Source organism: Anabrus simplex, chromosome 1 (genome assembly GCF_040414725.1).
Source record: "Anabrus simplex isolate iqAnaSimp1 chromosome 1, ASM4041472v1, whole genome shotgun sequence".
In the NCBI taxonomy this organism is placed as follows: domain Eukaryota; kingdom Metazoa; phylum Arthropoda; class Insecta; order Orthoptera; family Tettigoniidae; genus Anabrus; species Anabrus simplex.
Window position 1 is genome coordinate 1,308,766,050 of NC_090265.1, and position 21,255 is coordinate 1,308,787,304.

Sequence of the window (21,255 nt, forward strand, 5' to 3'; positions counted from 1 at the left end):
AAAAGGCAATTACAAACAAATTTACTGAACAACATTTACGATGAATTAGTAAATGACTCTACATTTTAAATAAATATCTGGGAAATTATCTTATGAGATTATTCTAATCCCTAAGCGATTATGTAAGTGCACACTTATAAAAGCATGTTAAATCAAAAGCTCGTCTTTGAATTTGGCCGCTTCACCTCCGGCCGTCTACCCCATGGTTTTAGAAACTAGCTATCATAAGGGTAGTATTTCCACTTAAGGTGAAGGAATGCTGCTCCTGCTCCATGGGTGCCAGTTTAATCTCCAACACCCGTTCAGATGGCTTATTTCTTGAATGTCTGCCAGCTCACACAAACATCGGACCAGTTATTCATACAGCTGGCGAGACATTCCACAACAGTGGTATGTAACTAGTTACACACGGCTACCTGTTAGACAACTGCAAGTTAGTTCATCTGGTTACTGCACCTAGGGACCTAGTTCATCATTATCTCCCAAATAAGTTTGGTCATCTACACAACACGAGTCACTGCTTCTTACACATCTGTCCCAAATCGTCTGACTAATTTCCATAACGCGCAACTGAACATGTCTCGGAATCCCGAAAATTATAAAGAGCCACTCTCCTCGTAAATGTATTTCACCTCTTATTCTCTGCTTTCCGTAAGAATGGATAAAAAAATTTTTCACTATTCGTTCATAACTGACTATCCGGTCTCTTACTAACAAAGCCATCACATGCACTGCAATCTCTGAAAAAATCACAAATCACAAATCCTAAGTTAAACGTTCTATAACTAACATGATAAAGACTTATCTCCAAAATAAAGTTCCTGCGTTTAACCAGTGCTTACCAATACAAAGAGCAAAGTCTCTCTCTACCTCCACGATGACACAAATATAAGACATAAAGACTTACATGACACAAGGACGCCAATAGATATATACTGTATATCAGATCACAGGACACGTGAGACATAAGATGTCGGGACACGTAAGACTCAAAAGACGCTTTCCTGCCTCGCGTTAGAGATTTCATTAATTTTTATACTCTCATCAATTCACGCTCGGTTGGGAAATTAAGTCCAACACGCTCCAATCATATTTAAATATTAGCAAGATGCTAGTTTTCCATTAGTTTGATTTTGTGCGTCTCTCCCGTGTCTTTTGAAAATCAGTCACTCATTGTCTGCACCAATAATATCAAGTTTCTCTCACAACTAACTTCACGCCGGGCGTCAGGTAGTGTGGCACTTAGTATTTCCATTGTTTTTCCTGGGTTCATCTCTGCTTCAAATATAACTTCGTCGAGTTTGCTGTGGCTTGCAACAACGGCTCACCGTCCCTTCTCTCATAACAGAAATACACGTCCGTAATCCTCTCCACCTCGTCCCCCAGACAGCCGGTGTCATAGGTTTCCATTCAACTTGCCACATATGTCATGGTAAGATATATACAACTATGAGGACCGTATTGATAACTTGTTATACAATTTCGCCGTATCAGTTCGCCTGAGCATTGAATGGGAGCTCGCAATATGTCATTTTTTTTCACTCTCCAATTGCTGAAAAGAATGGAAGTTTTAATTGCATTTACATAAGTTTATAGATGGATAAGGAAGTGGTAGTCGGTTGGATCTAGAAAAATAGAAACCAAGGATAAAGGTCGCAGATTACTGGTTTGTGATATGACTGTGGATACCCACCCGTAAATTTTGAATCGTTTATAAATGTCAACATTAAACAAAAGAACGCAAATAGTTGTTGATCTAGTGCAGAGTTTCCTGGTATGAATATGTAATATACTGATTAAAAATTAATACTTATGTTTACAAAGGTAGTAATTAATCAGAAGACTCATGTGTTGTTTGTACGGGAAAATTAAACAGATGTTCTACCGTCTCGCAAAGCATAGCGTTAAATCTTACAGGTGAACATCTACACAGTAAAATAGTCTTACGAAAGGTATACATAATTATACCAGCATACTTCGAAACGAAGTTATGCATTAGTAAACAAATAATTCAACGTAACTTCATATTTAAATTCTACGTACAAAGACCAACTAACTAACTAACTAACTAACTAACTAACTAAATAAATAATACCTATTAATATATATGAGAACATTTAGAAGCAGATAAACTTGGCTGACTGAATGCAGCCCACCCAAAAAGCACCTAGATTTGGTCGTCTAAACATTTTATTACATATAACTAAACGCCGTTTTTTGTTTTTCGTAAGATGTGCGGAAAAATACATGGTGACATGTTTGAAGCATAATGCAGAGTCAATGGTTTGCTGAAAGATGGTTCTTATTTTTGGAAACTATACAGTACTCTGCAGAACATCGTTGCTGCGCGAGCAATGAGGCGTATTTGGCAATGCCCTTCCTATCATTTACTTCCCTTAAAACTGGTCGCGCCTTCCAGCCACATATGGATATGCAGTCCATCAGAACAATTTTTGTTGTGTTCATTTTCCTAGGCCATTGTGTGAAGGAAAGTTTACTTTACCGTACCGCGCTCTAGGAATAGATGTATCCATTACGCATTTATACACTCCTACAGTGTGTTATACTGAATGTTTATTATCATTTACTCATTTTCATAGGAAAATAATAACAACGATAGGTGTTCATGTTCTTTTTTAAATAAATTACTTTACCTCGCACCGGCACAGTTAGGTCATATAATGAAGACGATATAGGAAAGGACTAGGAATGGGAAGGAAGCGGCCGTCGCCTTAACTGGAATTACATTAGAAGACGAATAAGTTTGAGTGGCGTCTTTAAAAGTAGAAAAGATCAAAATATGAAGATAAAGTTGGAATACAAGAGGACAAATTGGGACAAATATTCATTTATAGGAAAGGGAGTTAGGGATTGGAATAACTTACCAACGGAGATGTTCAATAAAGTTCCGATTTTATTGAAATCATTTAAGAAAAGGCTAGGAAAAGAAGATAGGGAATCTGCCACCTGGGCGACTGCCCTAAATGCAGATCAGTATACATTGATAATTAAGCTACAGTCTGGCGTGAAAGTGGGAAAGCACGAAATACCATCTTCAGGGCTGCCGATAGTGGGGTTCGAACCGACCTTCTCCGGAATACAAATTCCCAGCTGTGTGACCCTATCCGCACGGCCAACTCACTCGGCGAAAATTGTTGTAATAGACTGCATACTCATAAGAGTATGCTGGGGGGCGTGACCAGCCTTAAGTATAATTATTGTTAGGAAGAGAATTGTGGGATACGAGGTATTCCTCGCGCAGCGACCAAATACATAAATCGCAAACAACATCACTGCTTTCTATTTCACTATGGTTCTTTGGTGTCAGTTAAATGCAATTTAGTGACGTACGAATATCTGATATAAAATCGTAACATTGCGTATAAAAACCATTGCCGACTTCTGTGTGGGATATTGAGAGGGAAAATTTACGCCCTCATACAGTGCATATTGCATAAAAGCGTAATGCGATCCGTGACACACAGCAAGAAAAGCGAAGGGGGAACAAGTGGCGTAGAAGTACGAGAAGACTTAGACGTAGTTGTGGATGCGCTTCGTCAATTCAGGTTAACGCCGAACAGCTTAACATTCTAAAATGCAGAGATATGGTATCGCTGTTGAAGAAACAAAACATCGTATATCATAATGATTTTCCTACCCATGATTTTTCTTAAGTCTTACTCGTTAGCTGAATTGTCAGCGTACTGGCCTTTGGTTCAGAGGGTCCCGGCTTCGATTCCCGGCTGGCTGGGGATTTTAACCTTCGTTGGTTAATTCCAATGGCTCGGGGGCTGGGTGTTTGTGCTGTCTCCAACATCCCTACAACTCACACACCACACAAAACACTACCCTCCACCACAATAACACGCAGTTACCTACACATAGCAGATGCCGCCAACCCTCATCGGAGGGTCTGCCTTATAAGGGCTGCACACGGCTAGAAATAGCCACACGAGATAAATAGAAAAGGTCCTTAAGACTAGTCAAGCCTTCCAGCCATATATGGATATGCATGTGTGAAAGGACAACTAATCATACCATACCGTGCTGTAGGAACGTGTGTTATGCGACAAGTATTTAAGCACCCATGCAGTGTAATGTACTTAAGGATCATTTTACTTTACTCTACTTCATAGGAAAATGAACAAAACGTTGATCTGATAGATTTTGTGTTCATAGTGACTGAGAGGCGTGACCAATCTTAAGGGAAATAATGAACAGGATGAACTTGAATTAAGTTGGTGAATTCGATCCCAGCTCAGTCCGGTGACATATGAAGCTGCCCAAATACGCCAAATACTGTGCAGTAAATGATCTCCCTAATGGACGAAATTTCCTGCCCCTGGGCGTCTACGTAGATAGTGGAGCGTAAAATTATTAGATATTATTTTTCTTGTTACTACTATAACAAGTATTATAACATTCCTTCTTCATTATTGAGGCTAATAACTTGGTATTATCTCCTCAAATTCATTGTCGATAGTCAACAAAAGTGAAATCACTCACCACTCGTAGCACAGCTACGAAGTTAGGTTCATCTTCTCCATAAGACCTATCTGTGTCGGTGCGACGTAAAGCAACTAGCAAAAAAATAAAAAATAAAAAAAGAGGTTTCCCTTCAAGGCTGATTATATGTTTAAGTATTGAAAAAACCTTACTTTCCTTCCTACGTCATTACGCTCATTAAATCTGAACAGTCAATTGTTCTCTCTAAGGTAGAACATTACTCTTGGATTTCAACTCTAACCCGCTCTGTCATTCTGCAAATATATACGTGCTAGCCGATGGCAGCTCTAAGTCACGAGCACCGAGTCTGGAAGTGTCTAAAGTTATTTTCCCGTCTCTCCTCGTTACCATTACTGAGATGACGACAGGGTTAAAAGTTCCATCTCGTTAGGAAGACCGTGTTCATAAACATCATTAAGAGAACGTCAACATGGGAACACCTTTGAAGATCTAAAATAATACCAGATAAACGAAGCTCTTCTGTCAGTTTCTCAGTGGAGTTAAAGTAATGAAATAACCCATAAATTCAAACGTCCTTCATGCTCACAAGCGATTGTTTGGACCATTTCCTATCATAATCCTACAATTATCGTCACCATCCAATCGAAGTTCTGATATACTAGTGAAGATTACCTATACAATTATCATTATTAATATCATGATACTTTGGTCGATCGGTGGTAGAGAGTAGGACTTATGATACCAAGTTCACAGGTTCGGTCGCTGTCGAAGCAAAGGGTGGGAATAAAGTATCAGCACTGTATGTCATAACTGCTGACATTCATATTCAACACCATAAAAAGCACATCGACACTGGATGACGGACTGCCTATATGCCGAATTATATATGGGAGATCTGGAACCCAGTAATTCAGGCTTAAGATGATATGATAATTCTTCTTCTTCTTCTGCTTATTATTATTATTATTATTATTATTACATGGTTCTATGGTTCAAACAAGGAAAGAAGCGTAACGGGTTAATGCATGGACAAAGCGAGAACCAAAGATTAAATTTGGGCAACAACAACAAACATTGAACAAGTGGGATATATGACAAGAAAAACAAGGGGAGCTTAGAAGCTGGGAAAATAACATTAGGGGAATAAGGACCCCATTTCTTACAAATCTTACAGAGGAGATTAGACCAAAAGGTCTTCTAAAATTACTATGTTTTAGGATTAGGCAAGCCTAAACATTTAGGTCCCCCAGTAGAGGGAACTAGAAAGTTACACAATAAAAAGAAGAAGCCGTAGAAGCACGAAGTTACAAGAGGGTAAATAAAACCTCAGATATTAGTTTCCTTAACAACAGGAGGAGCTCAAACCTTGAAATAATTTACATTTTACAATTTACCATTGCAATTGTGGGCCAGGAATTTACATTAATGTTTCTGAAATAAACACCACTGGTTACATAGATCAGAATACACCTTTAATTCATCTTTAATTGGGGAAATAACCTGTTGATGATAAATAAATATATTCTATTCTATTCTATTCTTCTGCCTTCAAAAGCTAAATAGTTTTAACACTCGCTATCCTTATATCCTGGAGGAGCCACGTATTAGAAGGATGGATCGAAAGATTTAGAAGTTATAGTAGCTGAATCCCATACTAAACGGCAAATGAAAGAAAAAGTCATAAGTCTAAATTACAAATTGGGGGCTAAATCTTTACAGGCGCTACATGATCAAGATAATATAAAACCCTTAAGAGGGCACAGGGCACGATTATACAATGGATCATACTACTTAATGACTAAGGAACAGACGTTAAAAGCCACCCCGGCACGAAAAGCAAGGAAGAGAAATGTAGAACAAGGTTAATTTAGTCACCAGAAAACAAAGAGAATGAGGGAGACGAGGGTACACAATCGTGCATCTTTACATTTTTTTAAATCCCCATTCGGGGTGGATAAATCCGTCGACTGCCCAGAAAATATACATATTAAGTAGAAAAGAAAAATGCTACATTAAAACTAAAGTAGGCACAGACAAACATAACTGTTACATGCTTAAAGACGACGCTGGAATGTTCCTTACATCACATGCAGATGAGATAAAACATGATACGATATAGTTCTGCTTTAATTTGTGCCAGTTCCAAACTCATCCTGCCTCCGGAAAGATACCCCCTCTATCAAAATAGCACTCTTTTAAATTTTGGAGAAGATTGGCCTCTTAAGGATCAAATTCATGATACCAGGTGGCTTACGGAAGCCGTACTTTCTACTTACAAATGTCCCGCATGCATAAGGGATGTGTGGGGTATCTACCAACTGATTTTAACAGGGGAACTACTGCCAGCGTGCAGGTTACGTCAGAATATGAAGAAGTAAGAAACTGAGTGTCGCTCGCAGCATGTTACTCAGCGCCGCCGGTCGAATGCACCCCTTGCATTAGTAAACATCGTTTTCGACCGCATAGTTCTAGGCTGGTGTATGCTACAGCCGCACTATATTTGCTGTCTGCATATCGGCAGTAGCTAGTGTGATCAGCAGCGGTGAATACACAGACATTATTTTAATCTGGACAATCTGGTCGGAATGCAACGGAGGCTTCAAACAGATGTATGCCTTCTACATACATACTTCACCGAACAGTATTAGTTTTTGTTTCGTTCATGCAACTCTTCCATCGAGTGGAATGTCTACACGTGTATAAATAAATTATTAGATTTCCTTTTCTACACCTTTGGCGTGTCTACAAACAGTAGCGGCGATTAGGGGGTGCGGCGAGGAGGGACAGTCACTCCCCCCTTCCACTTTGCGGAGTACAGATTACATTTTCATTCCACTTTAGCCAGCTGGAACTAGGAATTATTTTAAAAATCTGTTTGTACAAACCTTGTTATCTTATCTGCTAATTCCTTCGTTTATTTTATTTAATTATTAACATAATTATTGACTGAAATACGCACAAAATGCTGTTCGTCGCCGCTAACCAATTTGTATAACACTACGGCAAGTAATGGAGACTTTGCCTGTGTTGTGAGGAAGGGTAGTAGGGGTATATATTGTTTGCCGAGGTCGTGGCCACTGAGTTATAATTCACCCACTTGTCGCGCGCATTCATCAGTCTGGCAGTCTCTTTAGTGTCTGTTAGTTTCTTAGTGAATATTCAAATACTAAATTATTTTTAATTGCATAATCATGCCGTACTTCTATATAATTATACCGGGCGAGTTGGCGGTGGGGTTACGGGCGTGCAGCTCTGAGTTTGCACTCGGGAGGTAGTAGTTTCGAATCCCACTGTCAGCAACCCTGAAGATGGTTGTCCGTGGCTTCCCATTTTCACACCAGGCAAGTGCTGGGGCTGTACCTTACTTAAGGCCACGGTCGCTTCCTTTCCACGCGTAGCCCTTTTCTGTCTCATCGTCCCCATAAATCATATCCATGTCGGTGCGACGTAAAGCCAATTGTAAAAAAGAAATATATTAAGTTGTAATCGTATTTCAACAGGAGCTAATACCAACGTTCCTAACTTATTTCTTTGTGTTATGTTATTTATTAAGTAAATGTCCCGTAGTGTGTTTGTGAGACCTGGTGAAAATTTTACTATACAGCATTGAATCAAAACATCAAAAAACTATTATTACGAATAGGCCTAATCCACGGGGCTGATTAATTACATTTACTTAAAAAATGGCACAATACAAACAAAATAATTTAGTCCGGTGAATTTAAAGTTGGCATTCTCTCGCGTTGAAATTACAATTACAATTAAATATATCTGTTTCAATAATTGACTTTATGTCGCACCGACACTGATAGAACTTACGAGAAGGAAGCAACCGTGGCCTTAATTAAGGTACAGCCTCAGCGTTTGCCTGGTATGAAACTGGGAAACGGAAAACCATCTTCAGTGGTGTCGACAAGGGATTCGAAACCACTACCTCCCGAGTGCAAGCTCACAACTGCGCGCCCGTAACCCCACGGCCAGATCGCCCTGTACAATTACATAGATGTACGGCATGATTATGCAATTAATAATCATTTAGTATTTGAATACACACTAAGAAACTAACAGACAATAAAGAGACTGCCAGACTGACGAATGCGCGCGACAAGCGGGTGAATTATAACTCCGTGGCCACGGCATCGGCAAAAATTTGTACCCCTACTACCCTTCCTCACAGCACATGCAACGTATCCACTACTTGCCGTAGCGCTATACAATAAAGGAAAGATTTAGCATATAAGACAACCAGGCTTGTACAAATAGCTTTCTTAAAATAATTCCTATTTCCAGCTGGCTAAAATGGATTGAATGTCATATTTACTCTACAAAGTGCGGGTGGGAATGACTGTCCCTTCTCACCCAACCCCCTAACCGCCTCTACTGTTTGTAGACACGCCAAAGACGCAGTAAATGAAATCTAATATCTTATTAATTTAGACACGTATACACATTCAACTCGATAAAAGAGATTATTGCATGGAACAAAAACGAATACTGTTCGGCGAAATATGTGTGTAGAAGGCGTACGTCTGTTTGGGGTTTCTGTTGCATTCCGACCAGGTTGTCCAGCTTAAAATAATGTCTATGTATTCACCGCTGCTGATCACACTAGCCATTGCCGATATGCAGACAGCAAATATAGTGCGGCTGTACCATACACCAGCCTAGAACTATGCGGTCGAAAACGATGTTTACGAATGCAAGGGATGCATTCGACCGGCAGCGCTGAGTAATATGCTGCGAGTGTGACTCTGTTTCTCATCTCTACATATTCTGACGTAACCTGCCCGCTGGCAGTAGTTCCCCTGGTAAAATCAGTTGGTACACACCCCATACATCACTAATGCATGCGGGACATTTATAAGTAGAAAGTACGGCGTCCGTGAGCCACCTGGTATAGTGAGGTGCCTGAAAGTTCGAGAACAATGACATAATAATAGTTCATTATTGGTGGAACCATACGTCAGAAAGAAGAGTGCTGAATGGTAGACCGAAGTTAGAAAAAGTTATAAAAACTTCAAAATATATAACTGTAAACGTAAGAGATATCAGGTTACCAAACCTTAAACTATGAAAGTAGTGCGACCACTGTGGTCGCTGATGACGCTGAAATTCAAATTCTGTAACAGTTCATCCAACGACACAATTATTATTATTATTATTATTATTATTATTATTATTATTATTATTATTATTATTATTATTATTATTATTATTATTATTATAAGTAAAGTTTCATGGTGTGGGTTATGGTAGTCACGTTCTTGTTCGTGAACCATGGGCAACGGCTGAGTGGCCTAGTAAGTGGTCCTGAGTGTCGGGATATAAATTGGTATGGAATGGGAATGGGCATCTCGGACATATTCCGAATTATGGCCCACCTTGTGCTCAGGCGGCTAGGATTATGTAATCCACCGGGGTCTCTAACCCGTTAGAGGAGAGATCCTCACTTGAACTATGTGTAAGAATGGGTAGCATCCTGCTTCAGAGAATAGTTCATCGAGCACGCTCATAACGTTTTAAGAAAGCCTCGGACGTATGGAGGTAACGGAGTCCCACTCCCTTCAGACAGGCGAGGGACTCCTTGGGAACAACTTGGCAGACAAAATGGGATTTCTTGGGGAGCTGTCAGTATTAATGGATCTTACGGAAGAAAGGAAGTAGAACTGACTGGGTCAGCAAAGAGAATGCTTATGGATGTGTTAGAAGTTAATGATATCCGTGTAAGGGGAGATAACGAAGAAGAGGTAGGAGAATACAAAGTGTAGTTGATGCGTCCTAAAAGAGAAGGACAGTGTGTAGGCACGTAAATGAGCGAATTATGTAGGTAGATTTGGCGGTAGGATGATTTAGGAGGAGAATTGTCTCGGTGTATTCATCATGTGAGGGTGCAGATGAGGATGAAGTTGACAAGTTATATGAAGCATTGAGTGACATCGTAGTCAGGGTCAACAGCAAGGATACGATAGTGCTAAAGGGGATTTCATTGCGAGAGTTGGAAATAGAACTGAAGGATAAGAAAGGGAGATTGGTAAATGGAATTTGAAGCGTTTGCTGGACTTCTGTGCGAGTATGGGATTAGCAGTTGTAAATACATTTTACGCCAGACTGGGTGGCTCAGACTGTTGAGGCACTGGCTTACTGGCTCCAACTTGGCAGGTTCGATCCTGGCTCAGTCTGGTGACATTTGAAGGTGCTCAAATACGTCAGCACCGTGTCGGTAGATTTACTGGCACGTAAAAGAACTCCTGTGGGACAAAATTCCGGCAGCTCGGCGTCTCCGAAAACCGAAAAAGTATTTAGTGGGTCGTAAAGCCAGTAACATATTTAATACATTGTTGAAGCATAAGGCAATTCACTGCTACACATGGGAGGGTACGGGAACCAGATCCATAACACAGTATACCACAACCGACTTTGAATTCAGGATATCTGTCAGGAATGTGAGGGTATTCCGGGTACTTCTATGATTTTTTCTATGACACAGACCGCTATCTTATATGTAGTGAACTAAGTATTCCCAGGCCTAGGACAGAGATATTGAAATCTGTCTGTAGATGGATAAGGGTAGAAAATCTCCAGAACGGGGAAATTAGACAGAAGTACATGGAAATGATTATTGAAAAGTTAGAAACTGTGGACGGTAATCAGGTTCAGGGTATAGAAGGAGAATAGTCAGCATACAAGGATGCTGTAGTAGAAACAGCAGTGGAAAGTCTGGGAACAACTGTGTGTAAGGATGGGAAAAGGTGAACATCTTGGTGGAATGATAAAGTGAGCAGCTCTTTAACGTAAAAAGGAGTTTCAGAAATGTCTCCTAACAGTGACGAATGCAGACAGGGGATTTTATGTACTGGTAGAGGAAAGAAACAGAGCGAAACAAATAATTATTGAATCCAAGAAGAAGTCGTGGGAAGGTTTTGGTAATACCATTGAACGGCTGGGGCAAGCAGCAGAGAAACCTTTCTGGACAGTAATAAAAAATCATAGGAAGGGAGGGAGAACGGAAATGTATAGTGTTTTGGTTAAATTAGGTGAACTCATAATAGATGCCATGGAATCAATTTGAGAGGTGAAATTAATATCTTGAAAATCTTCTCAACGTACAAGGGCATCTTCGTCCTGATGTCGCAAACAACCGAGTTCATGGGGAGGAGAACAATGATGTTGGTGAAATTACTCTCGATGAAGTGAAAAGAATGTTCAAAAAACTCTATTGTGATAAAGCAGCAGGAATAGATGAAATTAGACCTGAACATGTGAAATATATTGGGAAGACGGGAATAAAATAGCTTCATAGAGTAATAAGATTAGCATAGAGTGTTAGTAAGGTACCTTTAGATTGGACTAAAGCAGTAATTGCACATTTCTATAAATAAGTGAACGGGAAGGATTGCAACAGCTATCGAAGTAACTCATTAATCAGTATATCAGGCAAAGTGTTCACTGGCATCTTGGACGGGGGAGTGCAATCTGAGATTGAAAGAAAATTGGACGAAAATCATTGCGGTTTCAGATCATAGAGGGACTGTCAGGATCAGATTTACAGTATGCGGCCGGTAATTGAGAAACGCTACGAAAGGAATGGACAGTTATATTTATGTTTCGTAGATATAGGGAAGGCATTTGCCAGAGTACAGAGGGACTAAGGGATTAAGGGTAGATTATTAAAATCAATCACAAGCATTTATGTTGACATTTGGGCCGCAGTGATAATTGGCAGGATAATGAGTTCTTGGTTCAAGGTACTAGGTGAAAATATAGTAAGCAGTCTGGTCTCTGCTGACGAGTTTGACTTAATGGCAGATTGTGCCGAAAGCCTGCAGTCTACAATCTTTGGACTTAAAAATAGATGCAATGAGTCTGGTATGAAAATTAGCCTTTCTAAGACTAAATTCATGACAGTAAGTAATAAATCCAAGAAAAATGAATGTCACATCGGGAATTCAAATCTGGAACAGGTAGGTAATTTCAAGTATGTAGAATGTGTTCCCTGCCAGGATGGTAGTATAGTTAGATTGAACCAAGGTGCAGTAAAGCTAATGCAGTGAGTTCACCGTCGCTGTCAACAGTATTATGAAAGAAGGAAGTCAGCTTCCTTGCGAACCTATACATACATCGGTTAGTTTTCAGACCACCTTTTCTCTATAGAAGTGAAAGCTGGGTGGACTCAGGAAATCTTATTCATAACCTAGAAATAACAGACATGAGAGTAGCGAGAATGATTGCTGGTACACAGAGGTGGGAACATTGACAGGAGGGTACACGGAATGTGGAAATAAGAGCTCGATAATGAACCCGATGGCTGAAGCTGTACACATAAAGAGGCCTCGGTGGTGGGGTCATGTGTGGCGAATGGAGGAATATAGGTTACCTAGGAAAAGAGTGCTGTTACGGAGGAAAGGAGGGGTAGAAGGAGACCAAGAAGACGATGTTTAGACTCAATTTCCAAAGATTTAAAGGTATAGAACTAACCGAGGACATAGAACCTGTTACAAATAGAGGATTGTGGTGGCGATGAGTAAATTCATAGAGGTTTATAGACTGAAAGTTCAAAGGCATAACAGTTTATACATAAGATGTTTGTTGTTATTATTATCATTATTATTGTTATTTTCGTCTGTCTGTTTAACGTCGCATATCCAGGTACAGAAATTGTGACGATACTGGATGAGGAAGGGAAACTATCGACAGTGGTGTTAATTAAGTTTAAAGTGGGGGGCGACAGAAAATTTGATTAGGGCTATGAACGGTACGGCTTGAACCTCCTATCGCCAAGGTGAAGAAATAAATACATACAATACAATCAATACTGATCTGCATTTAGGGCAGTCGCCCAGGTGGCAGATTCCCTATCTGTTGCTTTCCTAGCCTTTTCCGAAATGATTTCAAAGAAATTGGAAATTTATTGAACATCTCCCTTGGTAAGTTATTCCAATCCCTAACTCCCCTTCCTATAAATGAATATTTGCCCCAGTTTGTCCTCTTGAATTCCAACTTTATCTTCATATTGTGATCTTTCCTACTTTTGTAGACGCCATTCAAACCTATTCGTCTACTAATGTCATTCCACGCCATCTCTCCGCTGACAGCTCGGAACATACCACTTAGTCGAGCAGCTCGTCTTCTTTCTCTCAATTCTTCCCAACCCAAACATTGCAACATTTTTGTAACGCTACTCTTTTGTCGGAAATCACCCAGAACAAATCGAGCTGCTTTTCTTTGGATTTTTTCCAGTTCTTGAATCAGGTAATCCTGGTGAGGGTCCCATACACTGGAACCATACTCTAATTGGGGTCTTACCAGAGACTTATATGCACTCTCCTTTACATCCTTACTACAACCCCTAAACACCCTCATAACCATGTGCAGAGATCGGTACCCTTTATTTACAATCCCATTTATGTGATTACCCCAGTGAAGATCTTTCCTTATATTAACACCTAGATACTTACAATGATCCCCGAAAGGAACTTTCACCCCATCAACGCAGTAATTAAAACTGAGAGGACTTTTCCTATTTGTGAAACTCACAACCTGACTTTTAGCCCCGTTTATCAACATACCATTGTCTGCTGTCCATCTCACAATATTTTCGAGGTCACGTTGCAGTTGCTCACAATCTTGTAACTTATTTATCACTATATAGAGAATAACATCATCCGCAAAAAGCCTTACATCCGATTCCTCTCCTTTACTCATATCATTTATATATATAAGAAAACATAAAGGTCCGATAACACTGCCCTGAGGAACTCCCCTCTCAACTATTACAGGGTCAGACAAAGCTTCACCTACTCTAACTCTCTGAGATCTATTTTCTAGAAATATAGCAACCCATTCAGTCACTCTTTTGTCTAGTCCAATTGCACTCATTTTTGCCAGTAGTCTCCCATGATCCACCCTATCAAATGCTTTAGACAGGTCAATCGCGATACAGTCCATTTGACCTCCAGAATCCAAGATATCTGCTATATCTTGCTGGAATCCTACAAGTTGAGCTTCAGTGGAATAACCTTTCCTAAAACCGAATTGCCTTCTAACGAACCAGTTATTAATTTCACAAACATGTCTAATATAATCAGAAAGAATGCCTTCCCAAAGCTTACATACAATGCATGTCAAACTTACTGGCCTGTAATCTTCAGCTTTATGTCTATCACCCTTTCCTTTATACACAGGGGCTACTATAGCAACTCTCCATTCATCTGGTATAGCTCCTTCGGCCAAACAATAATCAAATAAGTACTTCAGATATGGTACTATATCCCAACCTATTGTCTTTAGTATATCCCCAGAAATCTGATCAATTCCAGCCGCTTTTCTAGTTTTCAACTTTTGTATCTTATTGTAAATGTCATTGTTATCATATGTAAATTTTATTACTTCTTTGGCCTTAGTCTCTTCCTCTATCTCAACATTATCCTTGTAACCAACAATCTTTACATACTGCTGACTGAATACTTCTGCCTTTTGAAGATCCTGACATACACACTCCCCTTGTTCATTAATTATTCCTGGAATGTCCTTCTTGGAACCTGTTTCTGCCTTAAAATACCTATACATACCCTTCCATTTTTCACTAAAATTTGTATGACTGCCAATAAAAAGAATAACACGCGTCCTGCGTATCCAACTAGATTATTTCTATTACAATTATTAAAGACAGTGTTTCTTTAGGACCGGACTAGCTGTAACACGCGTCGATAACGGTAAAATAACACATAACATTCATGATTACAATTGTGTTCATCCCCCATTTTGTTCTTCAGCATCTGAAGCCCTTAAGTGGACACGCCTCAATCCATATGTACTTTGCCATGACGTACACCTTCCTGCTCTCTGTGACCCTTTGTAGTTTCATTTGTTGCTGTTGCATTATTGATGATCTTGACTTGATCTCTTCTTTTCCGTATAAAGGAAAACCAAGTATCGAATTAATATTCAAGAAGTACTGACAGATGAACAAAGCCTTTAACGTTGCTGTACCGATCTCCATAGCAACTCTTTTTACAGTGTACAGAATTACAACTGCAACATCACTTCTATAATGTTGTGAGATAGGCTGTAGGCAGTGGTATGATGATAAACGTGGTTAGAAGTCAGATTGTGAGTTTCAAAAATAGGAAAAGTCCTCTGAGTTTTAATTACTGCATTGATGGGGCAAAAGTTCCGTATGGGGATCACTGTAAATACCTGGGTGTTAATATAATGAATTATCTCAATTGCGGTAATCACATAAATGGGATTGTAAATAAAGGGTAGAGATCTCTGCACGTGGTTATGAGAGTATTTAGGGATTGTAGTAGGGATGTAAAAGAGGGGGAATGTACGTCGAATATAAGTCTCTGGTAAGACACCAACTACAGTATGATTCCAGTGTAAGCCTATAGGACCATCACCAGGATTACGTAATCCATGAACTGGAAAAAAATCCAAAGGAAAAAAGCTCGATTTGTTCTGGGTGATTTCCGACAAAAGAATAGCGTTACAACAATGTTACAAATTTTGGGCTGGGAAGACTTGGGAGAAAGGAGACGAGCTGCTCGACTAGGTGGTATGTTCCAAGCTGTAAGTGAAGTGATAGCGTGGAATGACATTAATAGACGAATAAGTTTGAGTGGTGTCTTTGAAAGTAGGAAATATCACATTATGAATAAAGAGTTGGAATTCAAGAGGACAAATTGGGGCAAATATTAATTTAGAGTAAGGGGAGTTAGGGAGTGCAATAATTGCCCAAGGGATATGTTCAATAAATTTCCAATTTCTTTGCAAACATTTAAGAAAAGACTAGGAAAACAACGGATGGAATCAGCCACCTGGGCGACAGTCCTAAATGCAGATCAGTAGTGATTAATAGAATTAGTGACCATTTCATTGACTTAAACACAACTGACACATATTTCCTTTATTCTTCACTATATCGGATTAAGTTATTGAAAAAATACGCCATGAGCTATTTTCATGTAAAACCAACCGCAATAGATACATCAAGTTTTATGCTTTTGCCCCCATTCAAAGTACCCCAATGTGATGATACTTTTTAAAAGAATATGTAGCTAAGATCTTTCTCGACCTTATTTTAAAGTGAAATAACAAGTTTAAAGTAATTACACCCACACATTTTCCCGTTTAGATAATACAGACAGAGACGAATATTAAACTGAATTCGATATAGGTTATTACAGTGACATTTACATTCTTGTGAGAATACAATATTAACCGACTGAAAAACGCATTTAAAAACAATGCTATCATATGACGTGCACGAGCAAATTTAAAAAATGCACAGTTTCTTACTTTTCATGAACAGTACTACGCTGCTTTTCTGTTTTTCGTTAAGTTTGTGCACTCTCCATTCCCAAGAGCAACTCTTAGCAGGGATCGAATAGCTGAAGTACTGTGATGAACCGACGTGTCTCGTACCAGTAGTTATTAGAACATGCATTAAAACATAGCAGTAACATGTTAAAACACAAATATCTCTAATTCTCCAGCTACTTCCCGTCAGTATTCAGGCAGGCTATTCTATTCGGATAGGTAACTCCCTCAGCTGACACAACACGCAGCATTAATGACACCTTTCAGAGATGATTGGCAGCAAAAAAAAAAAAAAAAAAAAAAAAAAAAAAAAAACAACAAATCCACAAAGCACATCACAACAAATACCCATCAATATCATGTTATTTCTCAGTTATTTTATAGGCTTTTTATTGTAAGCCTTCACATTTCCTTTCCTTCCGAATCCGTAATATTAGTGCATCCATGAGAAAATGAGACCTTCTTCATAATTTTATGTTTCCCTCTTGCTCTGCTTTTCAAGCGATTCACGATTTTGTATCACTTTGATAGTCACTATTTTCTTGGTCAATATGGGATGATGATCACGCGGTTTTTCACGTTGATAACTGTTAAGTTGTTCAGTCTGCCGAAACTACCTTGAGTCACATATTTATAAACTACCTGCAATAAAATATAATGGTTACAGTATTATACCTGGAATGTAAACAATTTTATTAAAATAAAATGAATATGTTTCGTCCTTGAAAGAACATCATCACATCCAATCAAATCACAATGGAATATTAGGAAAGTATAAACATGTTTATTTCTGTTTCAGTATTTATGACCTTGATAATCTGGAACTTATTTTAACAAAGTCATGTTCCCTCTCTATTCGAGCATAGAATGCCTTTTGTTTTAAAATTTCTGAGCGATGTGCAGATACAGATAGGCAGGTAGATAGAGATATATTTCGACGCCTAAGAATTACTACCTCGTATGTCGCAATGCACTTCCTGTCAATTATTTTCCCTACGACTGTTCGCGCCTCCCAGCCCCATATGGATATTGAGTCCATCAGAATAATTTCTGTTGTGATCATTTTGGTATGCCTGTTTATAAAGGAAAATGAACCTCATATACTTTAGCAGGGCGTAAATACATCATGCAAACATACAGCCCTACAGTACTGTATGGTAAAGTTAATTTTTCTTTACACCCAGTACACCCATGTCACTACTATTTCACCCAAGGTGAATAAAATTATTTATACCCTAAACTCTGGTGATTTATTCCACGACTTTACATACATATTTTCATTAAATTCTGCTCAGCCATGTTCCTGTGATGCGCGTTCACACATGCATACATACATACATACACACATACATAAATGACAAACAATTAATAAATGCATTTCCTTCATAATGTGGACATGGCGGATACAGAAATACCATTCTTGTTTAATTCTGAGCAATGTACAGACAAGTAGTTTGGTAGAGATATATATGGAATATTCCAACGAGCTTATTATCAACATTATTTTAATAATAATAATAATAATAATAATAATAATAATAATAATAATAATAATGATAATAATAATGTTATTTGCTTTACGTCCCACTAACTACACTTTTACGGTTTTCGGAGACGCCGAGATGCCGGAATTTAGTCCCGCAGGAGTTCTTTTACGTGCCAGTAAATCTACCGACACGAGGCTGACGTATTTGAGCACCTTCAAATACCACTGGACTGAGCCAGGATCGATCCTGCCAAGTTGGGGTCAGAAGGCCAGCGCCTCAACCATCTGAGCCACTCAGCCCGGCAAACATTATTTTGTGGGTCAAGGTGATCGCTAACATTGCACATCACAACCTGTGCTCGAAAGGGTTTCATTTCAATGTTACAAATTTTGACATGCGTCCTATTTTTTATCAGTAAAATCGACTTTCGCTAATGACGCTTCATTTTTAAAGTTGAATTATCACTGTCAAACCACCCTTTCTTAATATTGTTCAGAAGAAACTAAACGGAGAATTCCGGACTTTCGAAGAAGTAATTACGGAAAGAAAGGGAAGGTTCACGAAGGATGTGAAAAATTTAACACTCCCCGAGTCTCGCAAATCGTTGGGGTCAGGCGAGAACGAGGATTTACCTAAGGAGGTCGGACGGGAGAAGCAAAAACCCTATATAATTTAAGGGAAAACAATGCCAGATTCGATTAGATGTTCCGTGTTCGCTAATCTACATATGTTCTCACGAGCCCTCGTATTAATCATTTCTTACGGCGGACAGTGTTTACTGTGAATCAGATGCCTTCATCCATCGTCTCTCATCAAACCAGTACACATCACCAGGCCAGAGAGGGTAGGCCGCTCCACACCTCTGGGCAGGGAATGAAAACTCTTAATCAATCAATTAATGAATTACTGCGAGTATATTCTAAGCTCAACACGCTCAGCATGTTTTCCTTTCTCTGTTTACTCCTAATTTTTTTCTTCGCTTTGGGGCGTCTTGGTCAATAAACCACTTAATATAATAACTTGGTCTCTTCACTCGGTCAGCACGTGATCTATTTTCAAATTAACTCAGAATGTTCAATTTAAAGTAAGCCTACGTAGAAAGCACTTTAGATAATAATGAGACATAAATTATTCAATAATATCGATTGATAGACTACAAACTGAAAAGAAAAGCATGTAAGCTCTAGGATTAGAGATATACACGAATTAAATGACTAAATGTTGTAACCGTGCATGAAGGTTCATTTTCTGTGCATATATTTACTCTGGCTGAAAATAAAATCCCAATAATGAGAAGATTAGTTTAGAGGAATACAATTTGACAACATTTTCCAGGTCACAGGTTCAAGTATGTGAGAGAATACTTGTAACATTGTGATACATTAATAACCGCTGTAGTTTGCACGATTTTGAATGCATGCAGCAGACGTGCTTGCATTGTGTCATAGAGGTGCCGTATGTAATTTTTAGGATGGAGTTCCACGCCTGTTGCACTTGTTCAGTCAAATCGGCAAAGATAAATTTTGGCATTAGCTGCCGCGGGATTTTTCGTTCCATAATGTCTCATACGTGCACAAAGGGTAAAAGGTCCGGTGATCTCACAGGCCAAGGCAAATTGTCGACACTCTGTAGAGCGTGTTGGGTGGCAGTAACAGTTATCCTTTTGGATAATGCCCCCTTAACCCTTAACTTGGCACAACAAACTTTTAATCTGAGATTTTTGCCACATATACATATTCTTCATCTTGTGTGCTCTCTAACATCTATAAAAATACTTTAAAAATATTTAGTTGGTTTTTATAGTAAAAATCTACAAATATATATATATATATATATATATATATATATATATATATATATATATATATATCCATATGGATACAGTGCCAAGCATTCTGATATTGACTTTCACTTTTAATATGTATCCATATGGATACATTGCCAAGAATTACATAAACATGGAAACTATAAATTCTCAATCTAAAGGTATGAATGAAGTGATGTTAAAAATATTTAATCACACATGAACCCACACTTCAATATCAGGATCAAAATGATTGTTTAGCTCAGCTCAGATAAGTTTCTTGTGATGGAAGTGGTAAAAGCAGTTCTTGTCCTTGGTTATGCACAGTCATGCCCGACACTTGATGCATTCATGCGGGTTTGTCCATTCTTGCAGTAACGACAGCGCCCCTTTTCACAATGTTGTGGGAAGTGCTCTTGACGATCATAGCGAACATCTGCATCGACTTGAGTCCTTGGGCATCCTGTTGCAGGTATTGTCGGCGAATGATTCACTGAATGCTGCTTGCCTTTTGCCATCACTTTCTCAGCAATGTTCCATCGAATCTGTTTCAACGAATCATTCTTTATGTTTTCTTTCCTACAACCACGTCTATACATAAGCCAGGCATTACACAGACACATATCTATGATTTGAGCGAATATAGCAAGGTACCATCTATGAGTTCGTAATGCAGTCCGGTACAACGCTATCAACATATCTGCAAGATCTACCCCTCCCATAAAGGCATTGTACTTAAGCACTATATTGGGGCAAGGTACATTGATCTTTGAACGAGGTTCTACACATTGTTGCTGCATCGTCTTGACCTGACCAGTGCCTGCTTTCTTGGTCACAAGTTTCTTCTTCTCGTGTCGTTTAATTGTTCCCAAAGGTTCAACCTCACAGAAGGTACTTGCAAGGCAAACACTTTTGTTGTCTTGCCATTTCACGTCGCACACTTTGTTGGTATTACACGATTTCATATCATAGCTGCCTCTGCCCTGTTTTGCGAGCTTCTGGTCCTCAATCAATGGACATCCCCTCAAACGATTGCCTCTTATTGTACCCACTGACAAGATACCATATTTCTCACGAAGTAAAATCAAGAGCTCAAGTGACGAAAAGAAGTTGTCGAAGAAAACAAAGGAACAAGCTTTTTCCCACCAAGTCCAAGGAGTTCCTCAGAATCGCTGA

General features: G+C 39.0%; 1 protein-coding gene across 1 annotated transcript in view; it reads left to right on the forward strand.

Moving 5' to 3' along the window:
• The window catches only part of LOC136858792 (lachesin), a 1,234,732-nt gene that overhangs the window by 315,278 nt on the left and 898,199 nt on the right, over positions 1-21,255 (forward strand). The gene's annotated exons all lie outside the window — the stretch shown is intronic.